Source organism: Danio rerio, chromosome 22 (genome assembly GCF_052040795.2).
Source record: "Danio rerio strain M-AB ecotype USA chromosome 22, GRCz13ab, whole genome shotgun sequence".
In the NCBI taxonomy this organism is placed as follows: Eukaryota; Metazoa; Chordata; class Actinopteri; order Cypriniformes; family Danionidae; genus Danio; species Danio rerio.
In genome coordinates, this window is record NC_141042.1 from 37,223,900 (window position 1) to 37,233,497 (window position 9,598).

The 9,598-nt window shown below is 36.2% G+C and overlaps 1 long non-coding RNA gene across 1 annotated transcript; it reads right to left on the reverse strand.

The window, feature by feature from the left end:
* Positions 1–3,260: 3,260 nt before the first annotated feature.
* Positions 3,261–6,787, reverse strand: LOC147831667 (uncharacterized). Its single transcript, XR_015522467.1, has 2 exons — positions 3,756–6,787; positions 3,261–3,691 (listed from the first exon to the last, which is right to left on the reverse strand). It is a non-coding gene; the product is annotated as an uncharacterized LOC147831667 (long non-coding RNA).
* Positions 6,788–9,598: the final 2,811 nt, after the last annotated feature.

Here is a 9,598-nt window from a genome sequence, read left to right on the forward strand (position 1 = left end):
CACAAATGCAAATTTACTAATACTAAACCATATTTTCCTGTTTTTGTTTTTGTTTTTTTTTTTAACAAGAATTTAGTCATTATATACAATTAATTTCATTATATAAAAATAAGAAAGCAAACAGAACTATTTCATTTTGTAATGACTTTAATTTATCTACTGTTCTTAATTCTTAAATGTCTTACCCTCAAGTTTATATCATGTTCTTTATTTTTATTCTTCTGTCTTTCTCTCTCGTATTTCTTTTTCATTGACAATGTAATTTATATTCTGTATTGTAAACAAATATTGCTACAAACTTGTCAACTGTTTTTTGGCCAAAAAAAAAAAAAAAAAAAGAAAGGCAGCAACTGAATGAACGTAAGTGGATTCAACACTAAACTGCTGGTGTTGTAAGACAATGCTAGTGTATTCAAGACATATTTTGCAACGTAATTGTAAGGTTTACAACCTCTTATTATAATTCTGACTGTTATAATTGTGGGTTTAATAAACGTGAGATTATAGTAAACATCTTCTGATTTTAAGAAATGCACTCGGATCTTACAACCTGAGTATATAAAGTGCTTTTTAAACAGCTTTTTACATTTAAAATGTTATTAACCTGCTAATGTGGGATAAATATGAAAAATTAATTTGCAATTTTGGGCAATAAAGTCAGATTTCTGCGAAATACTGACAATTAAAGTCAGGATTGCTTTAAGGAAATAATTCCAGAGGCAATTCTGAGGGGAAAATGTCAGAATTACAAGAGAAAAAAGGTTGCAATTACAAATTTTTCTGTTATATTTTCTCATTTTGAGCTATAAACTTGCAGTTGAGAATTAAAATCTTGCTATATTAATAACCTGCCAAATAAAATAAATTTAGCTCTGGGAAAAACTCATGAAAATACTTGCAGTAGTCAACAAAACACAAGAACTGTGAAATGGAAACTCAAAATGAGTCAAAACAGAAACGTAAAATATTGTTTTTGTACAGTTCTCTGCACAACACCATATAAACATCACAAAACAACCTAATGGTGCCTGCTATTTATAATTAAATACGTTTGCCTCATTTATCTAAGTCCAACTGATTTTCTGATGTGGTCAGTTTGCTCAGTAGCTCACTTTGTGTTGTTGTGTTGTACTTGTAGAGTTCTCGGGTTCGAGGCCAGTGAAACATGGTTCCACATGTAATGATTTCAGTTATTTCACAGCTACAAAAATCATAATAGAAGACTCTGGATGCGAATGCTACACACAATACAGGGTGTCCGCAGAATCTTAAAATGTCTTAAATATTAAAAACACAATTTTATACCTTAAAAACTCTTAAATTGACTAAAATATTGTGTTGTAGGTCTTAAATTTTAAACGGGTCTTAATTTTCTTATGTCCAAGTGAAGATACCCAATCGGACTGACACCCAATAACCTCTAGTCCATTTCAATTAAGGGAGTAGAATTGGCATGGACGATGGGGACGTGCCCCCACCAATATCCAACAATTACTAAAAATGTCCCTACCAATAATCGAACTGACTTCACGTAATCTTCGTCAACTCTTAACTTACACATACACCAAGTCAAGTTTGCTACTTGTTCACCGTAATATTATTAATTAAGGCAGTGCAATTAATTAAAATTCAGTTTTGATTTTGGTCTCCATGATTATGAAGAACAATAATCAAGAATCACACACCTCTCTAAATTACACTACATTCATACCTTCCTAAAAGCCATAAAATAATTGACTTTTGCAGCATGGTACATGATTGTTATTTGTATTTTAAGTGTTTATTTTATGTTATTAAGCACTTAAATCATGTTTTTAAAAGTGCAAAACAGAATTTGAGCTTTCCAATGCTTGCACTCTAGGTATATACAGTTTAAGTCAGAATTATTAGCCTTCTTCATTTTTTTTTATTCTTTTTAAAATATTTTCCACATGATGTTTAACAGAGCAAGGACATTTTCACAGTATGTCTGATAATATTTTTTCTTCTCGAGAAAGTCTTATTTGTTTTATTTTCGGCTAGAATTAAAGCAGTTATTAATTTTTTATGAACCATTTTAGGGACAAAATTATTAGCCCCTTCAAGCTATATATATAAATTTTTTTTGATAATCTACAGAACAGACCACTGTTTTACAATAACTTGCCTAATTCCCCTAACCTCCTTAGTTATCTTAATTAACCTAGTTAAGCCTTCAAATGACACTTTAAGCTGTATAAAAGTGTCTTTAAAAATATCTAGTAAAATATTATTTACTGTCATCATGGTTAAGATAAAATCAATCAGCTATTAGAAATCAGTTATTAAAATTATTGTTTAGAAATGTGTTGAAAAAAATATTTTCTCCGTTAAACAGAAATTGGGGAAAAAATAAACAAGCAGTCTAATAATTTAGGGGGGCTAATCATTCTGACTTCAACTGTATGTCCCCACCAATGTCAATAGTGAGTCTACACCCTTGATCTCAATACTTTTTTTTTTTTTAATAATATTTGTTTTTTTTTTATAGCAAGGATTTACAATTCACAATAGCTGTTAGACATTTTAACAGCAAATTCTCTGTATTTAATTCCCTAAAACTAAAGCATCACATCCATTTACATGATCTTCTATTAGTACAAAAACTATTTACAGAAGTAACCGTGCCATTACAATAAATTAGTCATGTTTAGCCCTGCATAAGTCTCAATTAAATTTATAATGGTAATAAAAGGTTCTTAAAAAGTCTTGTATTTGATTTATAGTTTTTCTCAGTCGCTTTGGTGCGTTTCTCACAACACTAGTGCATTTTTGCACAACATTTTATGATTTTCTCAAAACTATTAGTACAAACTGCAAAACCTAGCTGATAACCTGCAAAAGCGCGTCACATGCTCAAAATGGAGAGCTCATTCCTCAAAAGCAAGTATTCATGTCAATCAAAGTGTCAGAGCCATCAAAATGAAAAGTTCTGACACCATTGTTTATGAACAAGATAGTCAAATGGCTTAGTCATGTTTTCATTTTGACAGTTTACTCTGTACATTTTTTCAATGCAAAAAAGTCAGATTTTGGTGACACTTCCTGAAAATGCTCAAGACAGCACTATAGACTATTCGCACAGCCATTTGAAAACTACAGTAAAGTGAGACATCACTGCATTGAGTGAGTTATCTAAGTACAAGACACTGAATATGTATGTTTCACATTTTTACTCTGCATTTGCTCTTTGCAATCCTAATTTACTCACAGCATTGTGCAAAAGAATAAACACACCCTTATTTACAACAAACATAAACTCCCTTTAGGTAGAGCTGTGCACAACTGTACACAATATTGCAGTACATATTGGAACTGAGATTATAACATACACAGGCCTGTAAATCATTCATCAAATTGTTCAATTTTAAAGACATTTTCAGGAAAAAAAAGATTTAAATTTCTTTTATAAAATTAGTTTGACAGATTTTGACCACTAGTTCAACATTTTTGTATGTAATGACTCAAGTAATGAAATGAGGACTATTCGTTTTATATAGAATGACTATTCAGCATTTACAGAAGAAAAAGAAACCTGCAGTAACAGTTTGAGGACAAAACCCTGACAAATGTCTTATATACAACATTTGAACAGTGCCTTAAAATGTAGTAACCATAGTATAAGTAGAATAATTAACACTGGTCCATTGGATTATTGGGAAATAATGCACACCTGAGATATAACGGCTGTGGCGAAGCATGACTATCTCAAATGTGCATTATTTTCCTAATAATACAACAAACCGGAGTCAATTATTCCTTGCATATTTCTCTCTGCTATTCACCTTGACTTTTCTCCCCCCACAGGCTTCGAGGTTTCTCCCGTCAAGTGTCCCGGGGCTGTTTCTTTCTGTCTCTCTCTCCACCAGGTTATCAGGCCTGCAGAGGGCAGATGGTGTCACGTCTCAGAGCGTATTGATCCAGGTTCAGGTTTGCTTGTGGTTCATCTATAAATACACACGTGGTGCTATCGGTGGCCTGTCTGGGGAGGGAAGACTCTTCAGCCGCTGCTCAGGCTATTTCTGCAGGCGATCTATAAGCCCCAGCGACCCGGGGTTCAGTTTCTAGGCAGTAGATCAATGGAGAACTGCAGAACTGAGAAGACGCTCCCCGCTTTGTCCCACCTGCCGATTGGAAACCCTGCTTTCTCTCCAGCTCAAGACTGCAGGTGGACAGAGTTAAAGCTTCAGCTCTTTAATCTGTCTCTTATGAATGTAGAATGAAAAGTAGGAAAAGGCTGTTCTCTTTCGTATTCATACTAGGGCTGCACAATATATGGCTTCAGCATCAATGTGCGCATTCGCAATAGTCGCATAGCAAGATGTGCAATGCTGAGTCAGAAATATTGTTGATCAAGAGCCACAGAACACGTTATTTGTAGAATCCAAGGTTATAACAAACTCCATTCAAGACAAGTCATTTCACTCGGCAGCCATCTTTAAAACGCCTCTGGGCATTTTGTTTGAATGGGGAAACATCAAATTCTCCAAAACTATTAGCCAAGCTTATGATTAAATTTCATACTACAAATCACCAATAAAATAAACAACATCTGTCTCTGTTTTATCTCGAAATGTTAAAATCACACAAAATCTCCAGAAACTCACGTCTGGTCTGAGCCCCTCCCCCAGAGAATTGTCATTCTGTAGCGATTGCTGATTGGGTCCTGTACTAGAAGGCGGGCTTTATTTGACATATAGCGATCGCTGACTGGCTCCCTTACTAGAAGGCGGGCTTTATTTGACATATAGCGATCGCTGATTGGCTCCTGTACTAGAAGGCGGGCTTTATTTGACATATAGCGATCGCTGATTGGCTCCTGTACTAGAAGGCGGGCTTTATTTGACATATAGCGATCGCTGATTGGCTCCTGTACTAGAAGGCGGGCTTTATTTGACATATAGCGATCGCTGATTGGCTCCTGTACTAGAAGGCGGGCTTTATTTGACATATAGCAATCGCTGATTGGCTCCTGTACTAGAAGGCGGGCTTTATTTGACATTTAGCGATCGCTGATTGCCTCCTGTACTAGAAGGCGGGCTTCATTTGACATATAGCAATCGCTGATTGGCTCCTGTACTAGAAGGCGGGCTTTATTTGACATATAGCGATCGCTGATTGGCTCCTGTACTAGAAGGCGGTCTTTATTAGACATATAGCGATCGCTGATTGCCTCCTGTACTAGAAGTTGGGCTTTATTTGACATATATTGATCACTGATTGGCTCCTCTACTAGAAGGCGGGGCTTTATTCGCCATATTGACAGTTACACGTTTCCCCATTCAAAAGTATACGAGTAACATGTCTTGTGTATCCTAGAGTCCAAGGTTATAATAGATTTTTCAAGAGTTCACACTTAGCTAATAATCAAAAAAGCTTAATTGGCATGCTGTCCCGGGAGAGAGCCCAGGGCTCGTAATATCCTCGAGCCCGGGGCTCCCTCCCTTTAGGAGGGCGAGAGGGGAGTTCGAGCTCAGGAAGGTCTCGAGAACTCCCCTGCTTGTCGCCGTGTGAGAAGTGTAAACTAAGGTCATCTTAGGTAATAATTTGGTTTAGTCGATTGCTATAGTGTATGTTTTTGGACGGTGGTAGGAAACCGGGGAAATCGGGGAGAACATGGGAACTCCACACAGAAACACAAACCGGCCCAATAGGAGGTTGAACCAGTGGTGTTCTTGCTTTGAGGCAACAGCGCTAGCCACTGGGCCACCGTTTCGAAAAAAAAGGGGTGTGAAGTCGGGGTGGAAGGGGGGAAAGCTTTGAGACAAAGATAACTGGAGTGAAAAACTTTGGTTATTTATAATGCCTCCATAATCATCTAATAGGGCAGATTACGGAGTTAATGAGCTGCCAGCCGTGTTGATCATAAGCACGTGCTCCTCTCGAAATTAGTTTTATAAATAAACCACAAGTATTTTTCACTGTTTTAGTTTTTATTTTTTGACTTTTTGTTTTCAAATTGAGTTAGTTTTAAATACTTTTTAGAGGCAGATTTACTAGTTTTTATCAGTTTCTATATTTTGAAATTGCTTAGGTTTAGTTTAGTTTATAGGGGAATTACCAACCTACGTCACACTAGTTCAACCGCACATACCGATGGCAAAAAAGGACCGGTTACAATAGTAAACATGTCGTGTTGTGTGGTAGGATGTCAAATTCACAAGTCCACAAATAGAAAACTTAAATTTTACCATACACCACACTGCTTTAATGCCAACCATAGACAAAAAACCACCATAAGTGCTAAATGGAGTGAGGACCTAATTAAAAATGCTCGACTCTGCAATTCTCATGTTATATCAGTTAAGTTAACGCTATACTGAATCATACACATCACTCGTTGTTGGGTGCAGCAATGATTTCAGCAAAAACAGTTAAACATGCTGAATTAAACTGCAGACACTGAATGCTTAGAATGAAATGTAAAAATGTACATTCATACACCCTGCAGTACAAATGCAGTTCACTGTCAGAATGCAGTAGTTCTGCTTGTTGATGATTACCCAGGCCTTGTACAGCTCCGTCTTCTGTTCTTGTTTTTAGCTAGGCAGAACCTCAGTTTTTAGCACTACATAGTTTTGAATCTGGTAATCATGGAACATTATTTCTTGCAAATGACCACACAGAATAAAATTGTAGGCATTCAAAGATTTGTAGGCCTTTAACTTCTCTTTTGTAAAATTACTTAAAGTTTCAATGAAAGAGTTGTATATTTGATTACATTAAATAACTGGTGTCACTTTAAAAATGCACACATCTACCGTATTATGAAAGCATCAGACTGCTTTCCTAACTTTTTATGCTCATTTAAGACGAAATTAGTTGTGTTTAAAAAAAATCCACCAAGATCGACATCTTTAGATATTATTATTATTAATTGTGTGAATTATTATTATTGTGTATATTATTATTGTTATTACTACTATTATTATTAATTGTGTGTATTATTGATTTTGTGTATATTATTATTGTTATTACTACTATTATTATTAATTGTGTGTATTATTGATTTTGTGTGTATTATTATAAATAATAATAATTGTTTGTATTATCATTATTACTAATTGTGTGTATTATTATGATTGTGTGTATTATTATTATTATTATTACTAATTGTGTGTATTATTATTATTAATAATAAATGTGTGTATTATTATAATTGTGTATTTTTATTATTATTATTATTATTATTATTATTATTATTATTATTATTATTAATTGTGTGTATGTCTGTTTAAACACACACCCAAAACCCAGACTTTTGCTCCGCTTCATGCGTGTACAGAATCCGTTTGGGAAACAGCGTCTATTTATCACTATGGAGTGCATCAGCTGACAGTCGTGCACCGATATATGATTGTTTTGAGGATTGTATATGAAGTGGAGACAGCACCTGTAATGAAAAAGAATGGGAATCCTGTCGTTTTTATTTTTATTTCAAAGTGTTTTCATGCCTAAAAAAGGCGAAAGCTCACAACAGACTCTTATTTAAGAGCAAGGGTGGACCCTGGTGGTTTGGCGGTATGGGTTATAAACAGGGAGGGTCTGCTTTATTTGCCACCATTCAGAGAAAGACTGAAAATACGTGAGAAATAGGGGAAAATACCTTTACGGGATAATATTGGGATAGAACTGTAAAATACGGGAAAATCCCGGGAAAAACAGGAGGGTTGGCAGGTATGCACAGGGCGTCAGCGTCAATGCTTCCTATTCACTTTGAATGGGTGATGTCAGGCGTTGTCGAATTGCATTGTGGATCTATCGGCGCTGCTTCAGTGGCATTGATCGCCTCAGAAGTTAGGAACTTCTCAACTTTTCAAGCGGCACAGGACGCATCAGCCAATCAGATTGCTTTATGCAAATACATCAGCTCAGAAAGTAGTCAATTAGGGACTAATTTCATTGGCTGACGCTGCTATGATGATTGCGTCAGCCCCAATTTCAACCAACCACTCTGTCAAGCGTTGACACTGAAGTCACATGTGAATCATTTTGGCAATGAACAAATTTGGATTACTGTTTGAAAAGTTAAGTGGCCTTGCCACAGAGTTTCAACCATTGCATTAGAGAGGATAGGGATATATATACAGTATGTTTAATAATTTAGTATGGCCCCTAAACAATGTTACAAAGATGTAAATGTCCCTTTATAGAAAAAAGGTCCCACACCCATGGTTTACACTTTAACATTTCATTTATCAATTTTTTTTTGTTTTTGACTATTAAACCTATTTGCATTAGTTCCTTCACTCATTCATTTTCTTGTCGGCTTAGTCCCTTTATTAATAAGGGGTCACCACAGTGGAATGAACCGCCAACTTATCCAGCAAGTTTTTACGCAGCGGATGCCCTTCCAGCCACAACCCATCTCTGGGAAACATCCACACACACATTCACACACACACTCATACACTACGGACAATTTAGCCTACCCAATTCACCTGTACCGCATGTCTTTGGAGTGTGGGGGAAACCGGAACGCGAATGCAGGGAGAACATGCAAACTACACACAGAAATGCCAACTGAGCCGAGGTTCGAACCAGCGACCCAGCAACCTTCTTGCTGTGAGGTGACAGCACTACCTACTGCGCCACTGCCTCGCCATTTGCATTAGTAATGCTGGTAAATTAAAGTAAATTGGGTTAAATAAATTTTAAAAATCATAATCGTCCTAAATGGATTGTTAAAAATTGTTCAATAATTATATTGTGAATTTATTTTATTTTTTTTTTTGCCGTATCGCTCAGCCCTAGTTTCCCATCAAGGTTAGTATCAGAATCAAAAATCAAATCTTTTTTAGCTTTAAAAAGAAACAAACAGACTTTCACAAAGCCATAATGGAGGTAATGTAGCTTACCGGCCTTATCTTTTAAAACCCTATTACAAGATATACACAAGTAAGCTGTTAAATCAGCACTTTCTCATTTCAGAACACCAAGGCAAAGGCGGCGCGGCCCACTGGAGCAAAGAAAACAGAGGCTTTTCCAATCGATCCTTCATTACAGAGCAGAGCTATAACCAAAAGACTCTTTCAGGCCAAACACACTTTCAAACACGGCTCAACGAGGACTAGGTAGGGCGTAATTTCAAAGCAGCCTGACATTTCTTTAATGTACAGCGTTGTACCAACCTTCTGCCAGACAGACGGGATCGGTGTCAGGTTTTGCTGGAAGAAGAAAGCAGAGTTCAGAAAGCGCGTGTCCTCCTCGGGATACAAACAGCATCTCTTATTTACAGCTCGGAATTGGCAAAGCCTGTTTTTGGAGCACACAGAGGAATGTTTGGCCAAGACGGCTGTCATTAAAGTGAAATGCGCTACTGTCTGACGCAGCCACGCTAGAGCTAACCAACAAAACAGACTTAAAAATTACATAAATTACACAAATCGCTTTCTTTGAGAACGGCAGAAGCCACCAAGCAAATTTTTGTATTTAAAAGACGTCTAATAGACGTCCAAACATTGACTAAATATAGGCTATGTGTAGTCATTCATTCCTGTCTTTCTTCTTTAAAGTGTTTTATCAAACAGACATGAAATGTATAGTACAGTTAGCTTTTAGCTGAGCTTTGTGCTTAAGA